Genomic DNA, 22,868 nt, shown 5'->3' with positions numbered 1-22,868 from the left:
CTAAGGGAGGACAAGGGGACCTGACTCATGGTTCCGCCAGACTGTATCCAATGGGTAAGAGGTGATTTCCTGAAAGAAAACTAGCATGCAACTAGGAAGGAGGGGTGGACACTGGGCAGCTCAAAATCAACAACAGCCACTACAGGTTGTCAGCACTAGACCATAAGAGGCCTAGTGGGCCATATTTAGGGAAATTGGCTTCTTTCCTACTGCAAGAGGGAACCTGTAGAGGCTGTTAAGCAGGGGGAGGGGGTTACATGATCAGGCTTATATTTCTAAAGGATCCTCTGGCTGCTTTGCGAACAATGGATGAGGACGGGGCGACCGTGAAGGTGGGAGAGAAGCTAGGCCAGAGAGAATGGGGGTTTGGACTTAAGTGGTAGCAGTTGAGTTGAGAAATGGTTGGATGGAGTCAGAATATATTGGAGAATATATTTTTTGTCTCTGTGTTGGTGTTATTCTCTCTACAGTCTTCATTTGTTTTAGATTTGATTTCTATTTTCCTCACATGTGATTCGTGTTAATGTTGTAAGTGGCCTCAAATCCTTTGCAGAATGAAGTATCAAATAAGTATTTTAAAATTAATTTTTGATTAAATGACCATTTTACTTCTGTCACGGAGAGCCAGCAATTGACTATGTACACAGAGTGTCCCATAAAGTGTGGAACGAGAAAATCTCTGACAGATAGTCCTGATTAATTGACTCTGTGTGCCCGACTTCAGGGCAGTCCCTTGCAGTGAGGTGACTAACATACTGGCAATATTCCTCCTAGCCACTCTCTCTCTCCTAGGATTCTGAGGAAAAAGTCAAAATTTTCAAGAGGAGAGGCGCTCAAAACTCCAGAAGTAGAGAATGAAACCCTTGGGAACTGAGGAATCCTCACGGTGCTGCGGCCCCCACAGGTGGTGGAGGATTTGCAAATTTGGGCAGAATTGTTCTGTAACCAGGCTATTATCTAGTCACCCCGAACTGAGATTATCTTCTCAGCAAGCCTGTCTGGTCTGCTGAGTTAGATTACAAATTCTTCCAGAGAAGTGTTTCTGCTTTCTGATATCTCCCCAGTGCACTTAATCCTGTGTTCTGACTCAATTTTGACTCAATGAATCCTATTGTTTATTGCAAAAAAGATACAAGAAGCAAGTTAATGAGCTTCATTCCTGGAGGAGGTGGGGAAAAGCATTGATCTATTCTGCTGTACTTTCTATTCTAGGTAATTCAAGTCAACAAATATTTACCACCCACTTACTCTGTGCCAAGCTGTTCTAGGCACTACAGAGAGCTTCTCAGGCTTTACTGTACATTCAAATGAGTTGCAGACCCTTTAAATGCAGATTCTGATTCAATTGTTCTCAAGTGGGATCTGAGATTTTCCATCCCTAATAAGCACCCCGGTGATGTTAGTGCTGCTGGGCTTTCTACCACACTTTGAGTAGCAAGGCTATAGGGAGTAAAAAAGATGAATACAAAGCACTCCTTGCCTTTAAGGCATGTATAATTTACTTGGATATGTTAGGGGAGGGTTAAGCATGAATACGGGTAAGCATAATATGAGGCAGATCATGTTTGGCAGCCTGTGCATAGGACAAAGATTTTAGGGAGATCTAGTTAGGGGAGCAAGAAAATTGTGATACTGAATGAATGAATGAATGAGTGAGTGAGTGAGTTTGTGTGTATTGGGAATTGGACAGTGACTTAAGGAAGTATCATTGAGGGAGGCACATTAGATAAACCTTGAAGGATGGATGGAATTTCAACAGGTGAACACATGAGGATAAGAGCATCAGCTAAGATAAGAATAGGAGCAAATATATGAAGGCAAGAGGGTCCTGGGTGTGTTTGAAGAAGAGCCAGTAGTCTCATTTGTTGGAGCAGAGAAGTAATGGGAATTATAGCAGGATAGACATTTAGGATCAGATGGTAAAAGGCTTTGAAGGCCATGAAAAGTGGTCTGTACTTATTCTGATAGATCATAGGGAGCCCTTAAAGGTTTTAGTGCAGAGGAGTGATATGAGGCCTCTTATTCTTGAAAATTTCACAATGGCTATAGAATTAGAGCTGTAGTCCCTGGCCCAGCATCATCACCATCACCTGAGAATTTGTTAGAAATGCAAGGCTGGTGCAGACTCACTGAATTAGAAAACCTGGGGGTTATGCCAAGCAGTCTGTTTGAATAAGCCCTCCAGGGGAATCTGATGCTCCAAAGTGTGAGAACCATGAGATTCGAGCAATAGATCACAATCTTGGCTGCATATTAGAATCACCTGGGGAGCCTTAAAATGCCTGAGGCACAAAGCCCCCCACCATATTCATTAAGTCAGAAATCTGGGTGAGATCTGGGTATTAAGATATTTAAAGCACCTCAGGCAATTCTACTGGAAAGCCAGGGCTGAGAACAACTGAACTGAAGAAGCAGCTTTGGCGAGGATGGAGCTGGGGATAGAGACTGGGCAGAGTGTTGCAATGATTTAGTCAAGGGATGATTAGGTCCTTACCTAGGGCTGTCCTGGGACAGAAAATCTTGGATGAGAAAAATGTTGCAGAGGAAGGCCCATCATATAGCATTGGACAACTACCCATATATAAAGTGAGAGAGGAATCCAAGGATTTCAGGGCTTCAAGTAAGGGAGAGGGTTGGTGTCAAAGAGTGCTGCCCATAAGTAGAACAAAGCCATCAGATTTAGTCATTTGGAGTCATTAGTAATCCTCAAGATAGGATTTTAGCAACAAGATGAAGCTGAACCAGTGGTGAGACGTACAAGCAGAAAGAGTGGGTAGACCACTTTTGATGTGAGGTTGTAACTTCTTTGGAGATGCCTTTTCTGACTCCAAGAGGAGATAGCAGTCTTCTATTACATCCTCTCCCAGCACCCTGTTCATCTCCTTTGCTTAATTGTTCAGCGCAAGCTCTATGAGAGTGAGGATCACGTTTCACCTTTTCTTAATATTATATTACAAACCCTAGAAGATTACCTGATACACAGTAGGTATTCATTAAATGTTTGCTTCTTAACTTAATACACATCTCTGACCATTCTTAAAGCATGAAGTGAGCTGTAGTAGAGACACTCTAGACCTCAGAGTCAGAGAAGCCTGAGTTCCAGTTCTGAAAGGGACCTTAACTGTCTTATTTGCACCTAAAATCCAGCATAGTTCCTGGTGCATAGCAAATTTTGAATAATAATATTTATTTGATTAATTGGTTAGAGAAATGAGAGAGAATATTAGGTTGAGAGCTACCTGGGCTGTGGGAAGCTCTTCTTGGGTGGGAGGAGACCCAAGGATATTTAAATATAGAAGGGAAGAAAGGTTGAAAATGAAACAGATTTGTGGGAGACATAATAGAACCAGGTTTAGAGGAGGTAGGCAGAGATTAGATCAAGAACACAAGAAGACGTGTTGACTTGCAATAAAAAAGGCACAGGTGCAGAGTAATAAGCAAACTTAAAAGCAAGAAAGGCTCAGAGTAAAGATAGTCATGCCTGTAACCTAGAGTTTTGGGAGGTGGAAATGAAGTCTCAACCCTTGGGCCTAGGCAAATAAAGAATCTACACCTGAGACCCTTACTGTAATCTGGCCCTCTTGAAGGTGCTACGTCATCAGTGAAAGATAGGCCTGAAAGAAAATCTGGTAGCCATCAGAGTAAGCCCACAAGAAAACTTTTCTGGGGCCACCCCTTGGCCAAGTGGTTAAGTTTGCGGTCTCCGCTTCGCAGCCCAAGTTTTCACTGGTTCAGATCCTGGGCGCGGACGTGGCACCACTCATCAAGCCATGCTGAGGTAGTGTCCCACATGCCACAACTGGAGGGACCCACAACTAAAATATACAACTATGTACTGGGTGGATTTGGGGAGAAAAAGCAACAACAAAAAAAAAGATTGGCAACAGTTGTTAGCTCAGGTGCCAATCTTCAGGAAAAAAAACCCAGAAAACCTTTCTTCACCACAGCAGAAGATAGACAGAAATTAATAATAGCAATAGCAGTAGGAGTCCTGACGACACTTCCACCCCAAGAATTTGTTTCTACAGATCTGCTTTAGAAGGGACTGGAATTTGAATCTATTCAGCCAGCATGGCTGAAAACACCAAGCTTAGAAGTTAAGAAGTATAACAGTACCCCTGTTGACCAGCAAAAGCACATAAATCATCTATAAATAAAGCATTGTCAACCCAGACCTACAGGATTCCCACAGATTAACTTCGGTCAAACAGAAGTACACCATAATAGTCACTACACACACAAGGAAACAAGACACCACAAACAAGACTCAGAGGAAACAAGAAAAACAGAGTTAAACCTTTAAGGATTACAGGTATTACTGATAAGAAATAGAATATACAATAACATGGATCTTCAAAAAGATAAAAGATACAAGCAAAAAATTATCAGAAAATGCTACCATCAACAATGAACACAAAGAGTTGAGAATTAAAAACAGAACTAAAAATAAATAAATAAACTGGTATCAAATCTTAATGGAAGGTTTAAGCAACAGATTAAAATAGCTAAAGACAGAAATGGTGAACTAAAATATTGATCTGAAGAAATTACCTAGATTGGAGCACAGAGAAATGAAAATATGAAAGAGCAGCTAAGAGATATTGAATATAGTATATATGGGTTTAACATACGTCTAATCAGACGCCCAGAAGGAAAAGGTAGGGAGAATGGAGGAGAGGCAATATTTGAAAAAATAATGGCTGAGAATTTTCCGGAACTGACTAAAAACCCTAATCCACAGATTCCAGAAGAATGATGACTCCAAAGTAGGAAAAATCAAAGAGAAATCTACACCCAGACACATCACAGGACAAAGAGAAAACCTCTAAATAAGCCAGAAAAAAACCAACAATGGAAGCCAGAGGACAGTGGAATAAAAACTTCAATGTGCTAAAAAAAAAAAAAAGTATGCTCAGGAGAAATATATTTCAAGAATGAAGGGGAAATAAAAACATTTAAAAATAAACCAAAACAGAATTTACTACCAGCAGAGCCTCACTAAAGGAAATTCTGAAAGATACACCTCAAGCAGAAGGACAGTTATCTGAGCTGCAAGAAGTATTTTAAAAGGTAGTCAATGTGTGGGCAAACGTAATGAGCACTGATTGTATAAAACTGTAGTAATGGTATCCAGTGGGCTTAAGAAACAAGATAGAAATAAAATATTTCATGGTAATATAAGTTGGGAGAGGAATAAATAGAGTAAAATTGTCTGAAGTTCTTTGCACTCCCCAGAGGAAGAGTAAAGTTATTCATTATGATTACGCTTTACTAAGTTAAGTATGCATATTATAAACTAAAATAATAGAAATAAAGTATGTAAATTATAATTAAAATAATAAATATAGAGTGTATAACTTCTAAACAAGTAGAAGTGGGGGATAGAATAAAAATACAAGCAACGACTCCAAAAAGCTAATCAAAAATATAAAAACAACAGATTTGAACTCAAATGTATTTGTCATTAAGTACATTAAATGTAAATGAACTAAATGTTCCAGTTAAAAGATAAAGATTGTTGTCTGAATTTTTAAAAATCAAACTATCTGCTAATTACAAGAGTCATATCTAAAACATAGGGTAACAGAAAGGGAAAAACTATCATGCTGATACGACCTCAAAGAAAGCAGGAATTTCTCATTAATAGCAGATAAAATCAATTTTAAGGCAAAAAGTATTACTAAAGATAAAGAGGGTCACTTCAAACAAGCTGGTAGAAAAGCAGGCAAAAGACATGAACAGACATTTCACCCAATGATAAACATGAATGGCCAATAAATGTGAGAAGATGCCCACGCTCATTAGTAATAAGGGAAAAACAAAGTAGAACCACCATGAGGTACAGATTTATAGTACGGGATGTGCAAAACTTAAGTCTGACAATACAAAGATCTGGTGAGGGTGTGGAGCAAAGAGAATTGTGTATGCTGCTGGTGGGGGTATTATTTGATGTCATTTTTTCAAAAAGCAGTTTGAAATTTTCTTGAAAAGTTGCAGATAAACATATCCTAAAACTCAGCAGTTTCTCTCTTAGGTATATATCTAAATAAACTCTTGCACGTGTATATGAAGAGATTTGTTTAAGAATGTTCATTAGCAGCAACAAAGTGGGAAACAATTTAAATAGCCATCAAAGAAAAAATGGATACATTATGTTACATTCATTTTATGAAATACTATTTCAATGAGAATGGATGAACTGTTACTACACACATCAACAGGGATGAATTGCAAAAACACAAGGTTGAGTGAGGAAAGCAACTTGCAGAATGAAAAACAGGCAGTATGACGCCATTCATATAGCACTCAAAAGAATCGACAGTAAGTAATCGCTTATATGGGATGAAGTTACAACAGAAAGCAATAGAAATGATAAAAAGAAAATTCAGAGTAGTTTTGGCCACTGTGATGAAGGAGGGGGCATAATGAGGGTGGGGGCGGCACACAGGACACTTCAGTGGTGTTTGTAATATTTGCTTCTTAAGCTTCAGGATGGGTACAAGGGTGTCCATCACGATTTTCTTTATACCCAATATAAAAATTACATATGTGTGTATATATACACAAACATACATATATATTCATTTGTGCGTGTTAAATACCTCATAACACAAAAAAGAGAAAGGATAATTATGCAGAGGAGGAGGATGGTTGGCTGTGCAAGGTGACGGGCATTATTATGGGATTAGAGGCTGGGGAGAAAGATGGGCACTTAGGACAGTCACTGTGGGGAATATGCTAGGAAACCAACACCAGCTTTCTGAAATAATCTGAGGAAGCGCCTGGTGGATCCTCTTAGTCTCCATGATGACAAAATAAAATTGCTCCTTGGCCACTCCTTCCTTTCCTTGACTTTACACCCTAATAATAAAAACCTTAATATTAATAACTACCATCTGTTGAGTGCCAACCATGTGCCAGGTACCTTATGTATGTATTATTGTCTTTGTTTTACAGATGAGAAAACTGGGGACCAGACAGTTTCAATGGTTTTCCCAAGGTCATATGGCAGGTAGTAGCAGCTAGGAGCATTAATAATTAGCATAGCAGGGATTCAAATCCCTGTCTCTGTGACTCCAAAGCCTGTGTGCTTACTGTTCTAGTCTCTTCCTCTGCCCTCCGCCATCCACATTCCTTCCTGCTATTTGCATGGTAATTCTGATTTCTGCTTGAGACAGTGATACCACGGGAAAATGGGGAGAGAAGAAAAACATGCCATAGCAAGTCAGCAACTACAAAAAGCTGGGAATATGTTCCAAAATCCTGTAGGTTCTTTCACATGACAAACTATGATATTATTAATTTTTCATAAATTTACCTGTAATCGGGGTTCACAAACATTTGAGGGAAAATGGCTGACTTTTAAATTCCATCCCCTGATTAAAGGACAGGTTCTTACCTACTACCACAGCTTCTATTATACAGCAAGAAAGACTTTTAACCCGAGCCCTGCCTCTGCTCAGAAATCTCCAAAATCTTTGTTTCAAGCTCTTTTTGTCTTTCTATATGGCATAAATACTGTATTTACCTCATGCCTCATGTATTTAACATGTAATATAGTTTGAAACACACAAAGGTGTAATAAAACTATTCTGGAGTCAGGCCATGCACTGCAGCCCAGACCTCAACAAAACACTGGATAATGAATGGCTCATTACGGTTGGTCTCATCTTTGGTTGAAAATAATCCTTCAATAAAGAAACAGCAGATTAAACATAAGAGACACGCTTAACTAGAATCGCAATCTCTAGTTTCAGCAGATACATTCTTAAAATGTTGCTGATAATCAGAGATTGAGTTGGCTGGTTGTTTCCTAAATTTTATCTTTAATAACAGAGAGCCTTGTAAGCTAATGTCACATGTCTTCTAATTTTCATATAATTTAGAATAAAGTTTGGGACTGCAGAAGACAGACATCAATGGAAGACATGGGAAATACTGATTGTTTTTGTGACCAAGGACTAGTTTTGTCCCTGATTTTCCGTATTCCCAGTCCAGAGTTGGAATGAATAAAGAAACAGAAAAAGCAATCCTTAATTGACGATATAATGCCCACAAGCATCAACAGATGTGATCCCTTGTAATGAAGCATGTGGGTCTAATTTGGCATCACTAACCACTTGGAGGATCTCCTTGCTGAGTTCTTGCAGCCTATCCTTCTAAACCTATGTTTGGCTAGCACCTGTGCCCTGTTGAAACTGGCATACCACCCTATGGGTGGGCACATTGCCACCCTAACAGATGGCCATGAGAGTCATCATGCCAGAGAACTACTATTGTTTCAGGCAAGTTTAACTTAACAGCAATTGGCATCTCACTAAAGAATGACAAAATGGTGGTCTACCTTTCTGTGGAAGATAAGCCATGACCTATAACAGACATGTCTAAAATTGGTATTTTGGAGTCATTTCACATACTAAATGACGACCTACGGGGAAGACATGGCGCTGCAACAATGAGGTATCTATCCTAGGTGCTAGCAAAAAGATGGAACAACATGTTTAGAGGTTCCACAATACATTAAACATTCTTGTCTCCTAGAGCCAATAAATAATTCAAATCCATTAGCATTAAAAGTGTTATTTTCAAACATTGTCCCCAGAATGAACTTTCTGCTTGGTCACCTACCTACGTCTGCTCCCATTAATAAAACACAATTTTTCCATTAACAATGCCTATGTGATTTGGGAATATTTGATTTTTTGAGGGAGCACATTCAATTATAAAACTGATTTATTTACAAATAATGATTGGAAATGTTAGATGTGAGGCCCAATAAATGTTTGAGTCATGTCAAAAAATTTGGGGGTGGATAGCTGAAATCATCCTGAAAAAATTCTACGTATGCCTAAATGCCCTAAACTGCGGAGGGAAACCATGAAGATAACAGGGAGTGTGAGGAAATTAGCAGAAGGAAAAGGCTATATTTAGGGTGTAAGAATCATGCATAATATGAAAATTGGAACACATGCTCTACGTTATTATTCACAGATTTCTTTTGAAACTCGCTTGTAGGAAGAGAAGTTGGCCACCTGAAACAATGCAACACCATCTCCTTTCCTCAAGTAATGAACTCAATGACTAACCCTGATCAACACTAAAGTTTATGTAGGGCTATTTAGATCCACCTGAAGAGAAAAGAGAGCTTATCTTTTATGAGCACCTACCACATGTCAAACACTGTGGTATATACTTTACAGACAGTCCTCGATTTACACAATCCTGATATGCATGAATTTCACTTACCACAGTTTAAGGAAGAATAAACCCCAACAAGACAGTTCAAATTTCAGTTATCACAATATATGAATTGTGAATAACTGCATAAAGTACAAACTTCACTGTTAGCTCTTCACCCCATAAGTCATGGCATAAATAACAGATGTGAATCCTGACTAGTGATCAATTACATCACTTCCTTCAAAGTCTGTCTGTGATTGGCTGCTGAGCATCTGCTATTTAACTCAAGTTTACACAGCAAAGCGTGTCGATATGTTGCCTCCTTGTGTCCCAGTGATAAACCCACATGACATTTTAGAGAAATGGGTAACTGAAAGAGGGAATTGGCCAATAAAGACAAAAGTAAAACAAAGAAACAAAAAGTGGTAAAACTGCAAATGAAAATCGAATCAAACACAAATGCAGTTATAGAAGAACTTGCTGACCATGGAACTGTTGACACTGCCATCATTCAAGAGATCCTAAATATGCAGCCAGAGGACCCCAGTGAAGAGGAGCTAATCAACATAAATGAGGAAAGTACTGTGAGAAAAGGATGATGATGTCCTAGAGGAAGTGACCCTGGCAAAAACCTTCAAGTTAAAGGGACTTTTGGAAATACTTTACAATATCAAAAGTGCAAAGGTTAAAATATTGGAAACCGGTCCAAACTTGGAAAAGAGTATGAGAACTAATCAAGGCAGAAAAAAGGTGGTCACTCCATATCAAAAGTTACACAACTAAAGGCAAACGTGGTTCAAACTACTCTTGATACATTTTTCAATAAAGAAAACACTTTGATTTCAATGTTTCTAGTGTTTTAAATTATAGTGTACTAAATAAATATTAGTTTCATAGTTTCATTTCATTCCTGTATACATTTGTATCTGACAGTAAAAGAGTTTGTAATGTTTCGACAAAATTTGTAAAGGTCACAGAACAATCATAATTTCCCCATTAATCAATGGGACCACTTTGCATGGTTTCAGCTTACTTGGTCAGTTTTATGGTCCTGTACTATTGTGCAAAGCAAGGACTGCCTTATATTATTTCATTTGAGTCTCGCAAAAACCTTAGGGCATAGGTGTATGGTCCAAATGTCACAGGTGAAGATCAGAGATGTTAAGTGCTTAACTAAAGGTCAAACAGCTTAGAGATGATAGAGCTGTATATAAAGTACCTTCAAACACCAGACAATCGAAAATGATAAGTTGTCTTCAAAATGAGCTAAACATACGTAAGTATGTCCACCCTCAAAGTTACACTCTTTCTAATAGATGACCCAGACTCCTAAAGTAAATACGAGTATTTCATTAAATACAATCTAGAAATAGAACCTATTATATGTGGTAATTTTATCATATGTGCCTATATGACAAGTCATTTGAGAAAAGATGAATTATTATTTAATAAATGATATTTGGTCAACTAGATAGCAATCAGGGAAAAAAGTCAAGATTAAAAAAAAATCAACCCAAACTAACACAAAAGTTTGTGTGTGGGATGAAAGCAAACACTACATTACTAGTTGAAACTCTACCTGACTCTTTATACCAAATTCAATTCAGGTGGATCAAAGATAAAATAATAAAAAGCAACACCAGGAACACGGCGTCAAGATGGCAGCATAGGTAGACTCTGAACTCACCTCATCCACGGACACAACAAATTTACAACTACTCTTGGAACAATTACTGCTGAAAGAGAACTGAAAATTGGATAAAAAGAATGCTCACAACAATGGGGTTGCCTTATGTGGCCAAGGAGTATGCTTCCCTCTCATCACCAGTCCCAAATGTTCCAGGAGTGTACCCCAGAGTGTACACATGTACTACATGTGTCCTTCTGTTGTGACAGAGTTGCTCTTGCTGCAGGTGCTTGGGGAGGCTAGGCTGTCCCCCGAGCAAGCTGGTTATAATGCTCAGCTATGTGTGGCTGCTATGGACTCTTCAGTTACTTTGTTGGGCATTGGGAGCCCCAGCACAGTTGGCTGCAAGATCTAATAGCACATTCCTGTTGCAGTTTTTCTGTTAAGTGAGTAGGCCCCCAGCATGGCTGCTTGCTAGGCTCAGGAGCTTACAATTGCTGTAGGCCTCCAGCCTGCAAGGCTGTTGTCAGCAATCTCAGGATTGCAGCTGAGTGGGGCTGGTCCCAGGCATGGGAGCACCCAATTGTTTCAGGCTTGGAAGGTGGGGATGGCCCCCATTTGGCTGTTTAGGAAGCACAAGTCTGCTGCAACTGACAAGCCCTACTGCCCACAAGGCCACACACCCGTCAATGCAGACCTGCCCCATGTGCATGCCTCAACCTGCTGAAGCAGACCCAGTCGCCCCACCGAAGATGCCCCACAAACTCTGCCAATGCAGAGCTACCCCTTACATACAGCCTGCTCTGCAGAGTTGGACCCACTCACTCCTGGCTGCTAAGGTTCTAGGCACCCCACCCATGCAGGCCTACAAGCTTCCTGAGGGCTTCCTGTTGAGTGGGGCCAGTCCCTATGGTGGGCTGCTTGCCCTGGCTGAGCTGGATTAAATCAGTGCCCTAGTGGGTGGGGCAGACCTTTATACTAACAGGTCAGGGGAAGAACTCCAATGGCATCTGCCAGAATCTGCATCAGTATGCCTGTACTAGGTCACAATAATGGCTGCTGCCAATGTCTCAGTCCCTAGAGAGGTGATCCAAGCCTGGAGGTCTCACTTCTCACTGAGATGAACCCAGAGCTTATCAACTGAGTCTCTTTTCACCAAAGTACTGTGCACTTTTCTTTGTAGTGATTTTAGGCTGCTTTCCAAAACGGGTGAATTTGTGCATGGGCCTTTCAAGAGCAGGCTTTTTTCACCCTTATGTCCAATAGCTTTTCTGGGAGTATTCCCAATTGTTGTTAATAGTCAGCAAAGCCAGATAGTATGACACTTGTCTTGATTGTGCTGAATCCAAAAGCTTCTTATAATGGTAATGCTCCCCCACTCAGATCCCTTACTCCTCCTAGCTTAAGATTGCTCCTGGCCGGCCATGAAGTGGTATGGCTAGGAGGTGTCTTTTTTCTCTCCAGAAAGGAATTTCTGCCTCTTCCATCTCTCCAAGATCAGGAAACATAGCTAATCTACCTAATACATAGATATAAGCAAAGAGAAAGAGGCATAATGAGGAGACAAAGGAATGCATTCCAAATAAGGGAACAGGACAATTCCCAGATAAAGAACTAAATGAAACAGAGATAAACAATCTACCTGATAAAGAGTTCAAACGAATAGTCACAAGGATGCTCATTGATCTTAGGAGCTGAATGGATGAACTTAGTGAGAACTTCAACAAAGAACTGGAAAATATAAAAAAGAACTAATCAGAAATGAAGAATGCAATACTAGAAATGTAAAATTCACTAGAGGGACTCAATAGCAGACTGGATGGTACAGAACAATGAATCAACAAGCTGGATGAAAGATTAGAGGAAATCACCCAAGCTGCACAGATAAAAGAAAAAAGAGTTAAAAAGAATGAGGACAGTCTAAGGGAAATCTGAGACAACATCAAGTGCGCTAACATTTGTGTTATAGGTGTCCCAGAAGGACAAGAGAGAGACAAAAACACAGAGAACCTGTTTGAAGGAATAATAGCTTAAAACTTTCGTAACCTAAGGAAGCAAACAGACATCCAGGTACAGGAAGCAGAGAGCACCAAACAAGATAAACCCAAAGAGGCCCACACCAAGATATGATTTAATTAAAATGTCAAGAATTAAAGATGAAGAGTGAATCCTAAAAGCTGCAAGAGAAAGACAAGAAGTTACATATGAAGGAAACCCCATAAGGCTATCAGCTGACTTCTCAGCAGAAACTTTACAGGCTAGAAGGGAGTGGAACCATATATTTAAAGTGCTGAAAGGAAAAAACCTACAGCCAAGAATACTCTACCCAGCAAGTTTATCATTCAGAATTAAAGGAGAGATAAAGAGTTTCCCAGACAAGCAAAAACTAAAGGAGTTTATCACTAATAAACTGGCCTTACAAGAAATGTTAAAGGGATTTATTTAATTGGAAAAGAGAAGACCACAAATAAGAATAAGAAAATTATCAAAAAAGTAAATAACTAAAATAAAATCACTGATAAACGTAAATATACAGTGAAGGTAGCATATCAAGCAGCTATGAAGATAATATGAAGGTCAAAAGACAAAAGTACTAAAATAATCTATTTCCATGATAAGAGGGTAACTAGTACACAAACACAAAAACAGAGGCTAGATAGGATATCAAAAAGATAAAATGTGGGAGGAGAGGAGTAAAAGAGTAGAACTTTTAGGAAGAGGTCAAACTAAAGAGACCATCAACTTAATATAGATTGCTGTATACGTAGAATATTATATATGAACCTCACGGTAATCACACACCAGAAGCCTATAATAAACACACAAAAACTTAAAAGAAAGGAACCCAAACAAAATACTAAAGAAATACATCAAAACACAAGGGAAGAGAGCAAGAGAAGAAGAAAGGAACAGAGAAGAATTACTAAAACACGAAGAAAAAAGTAACAACACGGTAATAGGTACATTCTTATCAATAACTACTTTAAAACTCAATGGACTAAATGCTCCAATCCAAAGACATAGGGTGGATAATTGAATAAAAAAAACAATACCCATATATATGCTGCATACAAGAGACACACTTCAGACCTAAAGACACTCACAAACTGAAAGTGAAGGGATGGAAAAAGATACTCCACGTAAATGGCAATGAAAAGAAAGGTGGGGTAACAATACTTAAATTAGAGAAAATAGGTTTTAACACAAAAATTGTAACAAGAGACAAAGAAGGGTACAACATAATGATAAAGAGAACAATCCAACAAGAGGCTATAACACTTGTAAATATCCATGCACCCAACCTTGGAGCACTGAAATATATAAAGCAATTATTAACAGATATAAAACGAGAAATAGACAGTAACACAATAATAATAGGGTACTCCAACACTCCGCTTACACCAATGGGTAGATCATCCAAACAGAAGATCAATAAGGAAACGTTGGCCTTAAATAACACATTAGACCAGAAGGACTTAGTAGATATATATATATAGAACATTCCATCCAAAAACCATAGAATATACATTCTTTTCAAATGCACATGGAATACTCTCCAGGATAGATCAAATATTAGGCCACAAAATGGGCCTCAATAAATTTAGGAAGACTGAAATAATAACAAGCATCTTTTCTGACCACAATGGCATGAAACTAGAAATCAACTGCACAAAGAAAATCAGAAAAGGAACAAATATGTGGAGATTAACCAAAATGCTACTGAACAATGATTGGCTCAATGAAGAAATCAAAGGAGAAATAAAAAATACCTGGAGACAAATGAAAAGGAAAATATGACATAAAAAAAATTTATGGGATACAGCAAAAGCGGTTCTAAAAGGGAAGTTTGTAGCAATACAGGCCTACCTCAACAAAGAAGAAAAATCCCAAATACACAATTTAACAGTGCACCTAAAGAATCTGTAAGAAGAAGAATAAACAAAGCCCAAATTAGTAGGAGGAAGGAAATAATAAAAATCAGAGCAGAAATAAATGAAATCAAAACAGAAAAAAACAATAGAAAAAAATCAATGAAACTAAGAACTGGTACTTTGAAATGATAAACAAAATTGACAAACCTTTAGCTAGACTCACCAAGAAAAAAAGAGAGAAGGTTCAAATAAATAAAATCAGAAATGAAAGAGGAGAAATTACAACAGACACCTCAGAAATACAAAAGATTATGAGAATACTGCAAAAAGCTATACGCCAACAAATTGGATAATCTAGAATAAATGGATAAATTCTTAGAATCATACAACCTTCCAAAACTGAATCGAGAAGAAATAGAGAATCTGAATAGACCAATCATCAAGAGGAGATCGAAAAAGTAACCAAAAACCTCCCCAAAAATAAAAGTTCAGGACCAGGGGCCGACCTGGTGGCATAGTGATTAAGTTTGCATGCTCTGCTTCGGTGGCCCAGGGTTTGTGGGTTCAGATCCCGGGGTGGGGGGACCTACACACCACTCATTAAGACATTCTGTGGTGCCATCCCACATAGAAAATAGAGGAGGACTGTAATCTTCCTCAATCAAAAAGAGGAAGATTGGCAACAGAAGTTAGCTCAGGTCCAATCTTCTTCACCAAAAAAAAAAAAAAGTGCAGGCCCAGACAGATGACTTCCCTACAAAACATTCAAAGAAGACTTAATACTTATCCCTCTCAAACTCTTCCAATAAATTGAAGCGGAGGGGAAGCTTCCTAGCTCATTCTATGAAGTCAACATTACCCTGATACCAAAACCAGACAAGGACAACACAAAAAATGAAAATTACCGGCCAATATCACTGATGAACATCGATGCAAAAATCCTCAACAACATACTAACAAATCAAATACAACAACACATTAAAAAGATCATACACCATGATCAAGTGGCATTTATTCCACAGTTGCAGGGATGGTTCAACATCCACAAATCAATCAACGTGATACACCACACTAATAAATGAAGAATGAAAATCACGTGATCATTTCAGTAGATGCAGAGAAAGCATTTGACAAGATACAGCATCCATTTATGATAAAAACTCTGAATAAAACAAGTATAGAAGGAAAGTACCTCAACATAATAAAGACCATATATGACAAACCCACAGCTAATATCATTCTCAATGGAGAAAAACTGAAAGCTATCCCTCTAAGAACAGGAACCAGACAAGGATGCCCACCGTCACCAATCTTACTTAACATAGTATTGGAAGTCCTAGCCAGAACAATCAGGAAGGAAAAAGAAATATAAAGGATCCAAATTGGACAGTGAAACTGTCTCTTTTTGCAGATGACATGATTTTATATATAGAAAACCCTAAAGAATCCACCAAAAATCTTTCAGAAATAATAAATGAATACAGTAAAGTTGCAGGATACAAAATCAACATACGAAAATCAGTTGTTTCTATATACTAACAATGAAGTAGCAGAAAGAGAAATTAAGAATACAATCCCATTTACAATTGCAACAAAACAAATAAAATACCTAGGAATAAGCTTAACCAGAGAGGTGAAATATCTGTACACTGAAAACTATAAAACATTGTTGAAAGTAATTGAAGAAGACACAAAGAAATGGAAAGATATTCTGTGCTCTTGGATTAGAAGAATTAATGTAGTTAAAACACCCATACTTCCTAAAGCACTCTACAGATTCTATACAATCCTTATCAAAGTTCCAACATTTTTCACAGAAATAGAACAAAGAATCCTAAAATTTATATGGAACAACAGAAGACCCTGAATAGCCAAAGGAATTCTGAGAAAAAGAACAAAGCTGGAGGTATCACACTTCCTGATTTCAAAATATACTACAAAGCTACAGTAATCAAAACAGCATGGTACTGGCACAAAAATACACGCACACGTCAGTGGAACAGAACCGAGAGTCCAGAAATAAATCTACACATCTATGGACAGCTAATTTTCAACAAGGGAGCTAAGAACATACAATGGAGAAAGGAAAGTCTCTTGAATAAATGATGTTGGAGAACTGGACAGCCACATGCAAAAGAACGAAAGTAGACGATTTATCTTACACCATACACAAAAATTAACTCAAAATGGATTACAGACTTGAATGTAAGACCTGAAACCATGAAACTTCTAGAAGAAAACAGGCAGTATGCTCTTCGACATGGGTTTTAGCAGCATATTTTCAAGTACCATGTCCGACCAGGCAAGGGAAACAAAAGAAAAAATAAACAAATGGACTACACCAAACTAAAAAGCTTCTGCACAGCAAAGGAAACAATCAACAAAATGAAAAGACAGCCTAACAATTGGGAGAAGATATTTGCAAACCGTATATCACATAAGGGGTTAATATCCAAAATATACAAAGAACTCATACATCTCAACAACAAAAAGACCAACAACCTAATTAAAAAATGGGCAAAAAATATGAACAGACATTTCTCCTAAGAAGATATACAGATGGCCAACAGGCACATGAAAACATGTTCAACATTCACTAATTCTCAGAGAAATGCAAATCAAAACTACAATGGGATATCACCTCACTCCCGTAAGAATGGCTATAATTAACAAGACAGGAAACAGTAAGTGTTGGAGAGAATGTGGAGAGAAGGGAACCCTCACACACTGCTGGTGGGAGTGCAAACTGATGCAGCCACTATAGAAAACAGTATGGAGATTCCTAAAAAAAACTAAGAATAGAACTACCATATGATCCCTCTATTCCCCTGCTGGGTATTTATCCAAAGAACAGGAAAACACGAATGCACAAAGGTACATGCACCCCTATGTTCATCGCAGACTTATTCACAATAGCCAAGACGTGGAAGTAACCTAGGTGCCCATCAAACGATGAATGGATAAAGAAGATGTGGTATATATACACAATGGAATACTACTAAGCCATAAAAAGGGATGAAATCTTGCCATTTGTGACAACATGGGTGGACCTTGAGGGTGTTATGCTAAGTGACATAAGTCAGAGGGAGAAATTCAAATACCATATAATCTCACTCATAAATAGAAGATAACAACAACAACAAACGAACGCACAGAGACAGAGATTGGATTAGTGGTCACTAGAGGGGAAGTGGGGAGGGAGGAGGGCAAAAAGGGTGAAAGGGCACATGTGTATGGTGATGGATGGTGATTAGTCTTTGGGTGGTGAACATGACGTAATCTACACAGAAATTGAAATATAATGATGTACACCTGAAATTTATATAATGTTGTAAACTAATGTTACTGCAATAAGATAAAAAATAAATACCATACATGTTGTAAAAGATAATTTGGTTGAATTTTTCTTAAAATCTTGGGGTGATAAGTGCCTAACATGTCAAGAGCCAGTAACCATGACTTAAAAGTCTGGAACATTTGAATATATAAAAACTAGAAATTAAAAATTTACATATAGTAAAATAACACCTTAAGCAAAGTTTAAAGAAAAATGACAAACTGGGGGAAATATTTTCTAACACATATGATAAGATAAAGACTATATTCCCAATATACAACAAGCTCTTACAAACCAAAAATTTAAAAAGAAAAAAATGTTAAAACATAAAAAATGGCAAAGGGCACCTTATAAAATAAGAAAAGAAAAGTTCAAGCCTATGAAAGTATATTCAACTCTAATAATCATGTAAACACACAAATAAAAACTGCAATGGCGTATCATTGCACACTTACCAGGTTAGCAAAATTGAACAAGGTCAAACGTACGGAGACAATCACAAAACACAAAAACCCAGCATTCATAAGAATGTATATTGTAGCAGTGTTTGAAATAGTGAAAAACAGGAAGAAGCCCAAATGTTCCTCGATAGGAGCCGGGTTAAATAAATGAAAATTCAGCTACACTGGACTAGCATGCAGCCAATAAAAAAAGATGCTGATTCTTTTGGACATGAAAATATGTCTGCAAGCGTTTTTGTCTTTTTTTCGGTTTTTTTGAATGATGAAAGTAGGTGACAGAATTAAATATATAGTGTGCTACCATTCATGTAAAATATCTGTGCATTCTATTGTTCTCCATTGATTTGCACAAATTGTACAGATTTGCATGACTTGGTATTCTGAAGTACAAACCTAGGGATTTGCATTATATATATTTTATTGTCGGAAGCACTTTTAATAGCTTTGCTTCAAACCTAACAAACCAATTTGTTTCAATGGATTCTAATAAAAAATATCATTAAAGATAGGAGTTAACATAGTGAAAAGGTAGAAAAGTCATACTTGGTTCAAGGAAAAGATTCAATTTATCCAAAGTCAGCAGCATGCATGTGAGTCATCTGAGTATTAGTCTAAAATGGTGATATAAGTAATAAAAACTCTTCTCATACTGTCCACGAGTCAATATTAAGGCAGAGGGAGTATGAGGGATGGTGACATGCAGCACGGCTAGCTGTAACTTCTCATTTGTACACAATCCAGGATTCCCTCAACTTTCCACTGAGAAAAAAAGATTTTATATACATATACATTGTGAAAGGATTCCCACCATCTAGTTAAGACATCCATCATATCACCTCACATATTTATCTTTTTTTTTTGGTGAGAATATTTAGGTTCTACTCTCTTAGCAAACTTCAATTATACAGTACAGTGTCATCAACTATAGTTGCCATGTTTTACGTTAGATCTTGAGACCTTATTGATCTTATAACCAGAACTTTGTACCCTTTGACCAACATCTTCCCATTTCGCCCACCCCCCCAGCCCCTGGCAACCACTCTTCTGCCCTGTTTCTATGAGTTTGACTTTTTCTTTTGGACTCCACATATAGGCGAGATCACACAGTATTTGTCTTTCTCTGTCTGGTTTTTTTCACTTAGCATAATGCCCTCAGGTTCCATCCATATTTTCGCAAATGGCAGGATCTCCTTTTTTCTCATGGCTGAATAATATTCCATTGTATATATTTATGTGTATATATATATATATATACACACATATATATATACACATACAACATCTTCTTTATCCCTTCATCCATTGATGGCCACTTCCATTATCCTGGCGATTAGGACTAAAGCTGCAATGAACACGGGGGTGCAGATCTGTCTTCCATATTGCTATCCATTTTTATGTTAAACTTCCCTCACAGTGGTCCTAGGTGCATCCTACCTTTTCTCAAGTTAAGTTACTTTGAGGAAAGAACTGACAGATTCTGCCAAGTCACTCATTTGTAAACTTTCTTATTCTCATTGAGCTTACTTTGTGTGTGTGAATATGCCCATTTTGATAAAAAAGGATTCAAATAATTTATTTCAATCTTGAATTTAATTTACTATTTCTCTGCCCATTTTCCAAACCAACCCTGGTCTTGTACAAGCAGTACTGCATGGTCTGATTTTAGCATTATGTGCAAAATTAAGTTATCAGAAGAGGAAATGAGGCTACTCTTGCTCTCCTGGGTCATCTTTGTGTCTGCCATTTGTTTATTTAGTAAAAAACAGTTCCAGAGCGCTGACCCTGAGAGAGCATACATTCAGTACAATCCGCCCTCCCCCCACCCTGGAGGCAACTTCTCCCACAAACTGTCCTTTGATTTCTTATTTTTAATTACTATATCTTGCTTAATAAGTGGCACAAGGGCAAAAGTCATTCTAAAGGTGAGTTTCTGGGCATAGCAATCGTCTCCATTAACATACAAGAATCACCATAGTTCCTAGTTGCACACTCACAGCTGGGCGGATATAACAGAAAGACCATTTACTTTCCCATCTTGGGTTAAGATGATCAATTAGAGAATAAGTAGGAAAAAGAAAAATGTTGCATTTTTTATAACACGAAAAGTCATATAGGAGAAAGATCTTTGGTCCAAAAGTGGTCTAAACTCTTGCCTCCATGCCTCTGCTCGGGGCCCAGTGGTCAGGGTTGGATCTTAAGGGACCAGCCAGATGGAGTGCATCTCCCAGGTAGCTCAAAGCAGAGAGAGCCCACAGTATGGGCCCACAGCTTCAGGGAAGGGCAGAGCCAGGGGCCAGAAGGCCAGAACAAATGAGACCCAAAAAGCAAAAGCAGAAAGCAGTGGCAGAGTCAAAAATAGGTTCTGGTCCCAAATCTATGACTTAGCTTACTTTGTAACCTTAAACAGGTTACTTAACTTCTCTGAGCCTTCATTTTTTCATCTACACCGAGGGGCAAGTTGATCTGCTCTGTTTATACCATATGAATATATTTGCAAAGAGTTATTCAAATGTAAGGTCTTGTTTGTTATTAAGTACAAATATTTTGCCACAATAATTCCCCTTTTTCGAAATTCCAGGATAGAGGGATGACCCATGGAAATCAAATGTGTGTTTTTCCTTTTTCCAGTATGAGAGGTGCAAGAAAAATCAACTTGACACCTTGAACGTTGCCAATTTTCAAAAGCATCCCTGTATAGCAACTGTAAGAGTGAACTTGGATTCCAGCTTCCCCTTTATTTAGGTATAGAAGCCAAGAGGCCCATCCTTTCTGAACTGTGGAAACCTCTAGAGTTCCTAGGCATTTGGTGGGGGCAGAGGAGAGGTATCAAGAGGGAGATTCTGCATTTCCTGCTAATGAACAGGTGGGAGCTTGAGCAATCAATTGGAAAAAATGAGAGGTACAGGCATATTTGCAACCTGAGCTTGTACAACAGCTCACATGAGTTATTATAGGATATCTATTTGGCAATTTCAAAGATTTCAGTTCCAGAATATGAATGTCATGTCTGATAGGAGCAATTATAGGCAGGAACAGAGGGTGGGGAATAGAAAGGGCAATTTACTCAGAGGCTATATAGCACAGGCCAAGGCGTGGAAGCACGAAGGAGCCTTGGTGTGTGTTGGGTTTTGAGGGTTAGAGCTCGGTGTGGGACGTGTGGGAGAGGGGTGGGAGGGATGGGGGGACTTAGGGCAGACTAGGAAGGTAGGGGGCAGATGGGAAAGACCTTGAATGCCGTACAAAGATGTTTCTCCCCTCGGCCAAGTTTCTCCTCTGGGCATTTGAAAGTTTGCAGGAAAGCAAGTGATCTGATCAGATCCTGGGGGAACAGAAGGAAATTCTCCACAGTATTACAGTTAAAATTACACCAAACTTTTCCGCAATGCAATGTAACTATTTAAAAACAAAACAAAACAAAACAAATTTAAACCGTTTAAAAGTCCCAGAAGCCTAATATCTTGGATATGCTGTTTATAACATTAGATTTATCTGATGATTATTTATAATAGATTTAATATCTTAAAAAATACAAAATTAAATCCTCTTTAAAAATAAAAATTGTTTAATAAAAGAGCTTTGAGAAAGCAAGCAATATAAGGACGATAGACAAGCAAGATTGTCTTTAAGTAGACGAGAGTAAAATTGAATGGGTTATTTTTCTTCTTTCAGCTTAGACATGTTTATTTAATTACATGCATATCTATTTTAACACAGTAGTGTGTTACTATATCATCACATTTCCAATTCAAACTGAGACTTGCCAGGAGTGTGCTTTAGCACTCGGCAAAGCAACTGCACATCAACCCATTCAGGCAAACCGAAAGCCATGCTCCTGCTTTCATTGTAACCCAAAGACTCCAACACCACAAACTGCTGGGAAAAGAACAGTCCAAGCTAAGACCTCAAAGGGAAGCAGAAAGAGGAGTGCCAGAAATTGAACCATATGTTTCCCAAGAGCCACTGAGTTGGAGGGAGACAGGAACATTTGTCCTTGAATACAGTTCACTTACAAAAGATGGCACAGGAATGGTCCTAACAGCCCCTGTAATAGGAAATATTCTTGTACATAATTGGACTATCTTCCTCTCTTTAAACTCGATGCTATAACGTTTTGACTACCACATGTAACGTTTTATTAACATCCAGCAACCTTTGAAAATAATTGCCTCTCCCAGTAAGGAATCTGTTAAAAGGCAATCAGGTTATATAACTATTTCCCATTCCACTGAAACCCAGAATATTGTCCTTCATATAATGCGCACGTCGTGGGAGCTGGGTTCAGAGCGAGTGACTTTCTTACACTGAGTCGTGTTAACACTGCCTTATGTAGCACTCAGGCCGGAAAGTGTTAAGCACACTTAAATACGCATTCTTCACCATAGGTAAAGAAC

This window comes from Equus asinus, chromosome X (genome assembly GCF_041296235.1).
Source record: "Equus asinus isolate D_3611 breed Donkey chromosome X, EquAss-T2T_v2, whole genome shotgun sequence".
In the NCBI taxonomy this organism is placed as follows: Eukaryota; Metazoa; Chordata; class Mammalia; order Perissodactyla; family Equidae; genus Equus; species Equus asinus.
The sequence above is the reverse complement of the archived record's forward strand: the minus strand, read 5'-3'. Positions refer to the sequence as shown.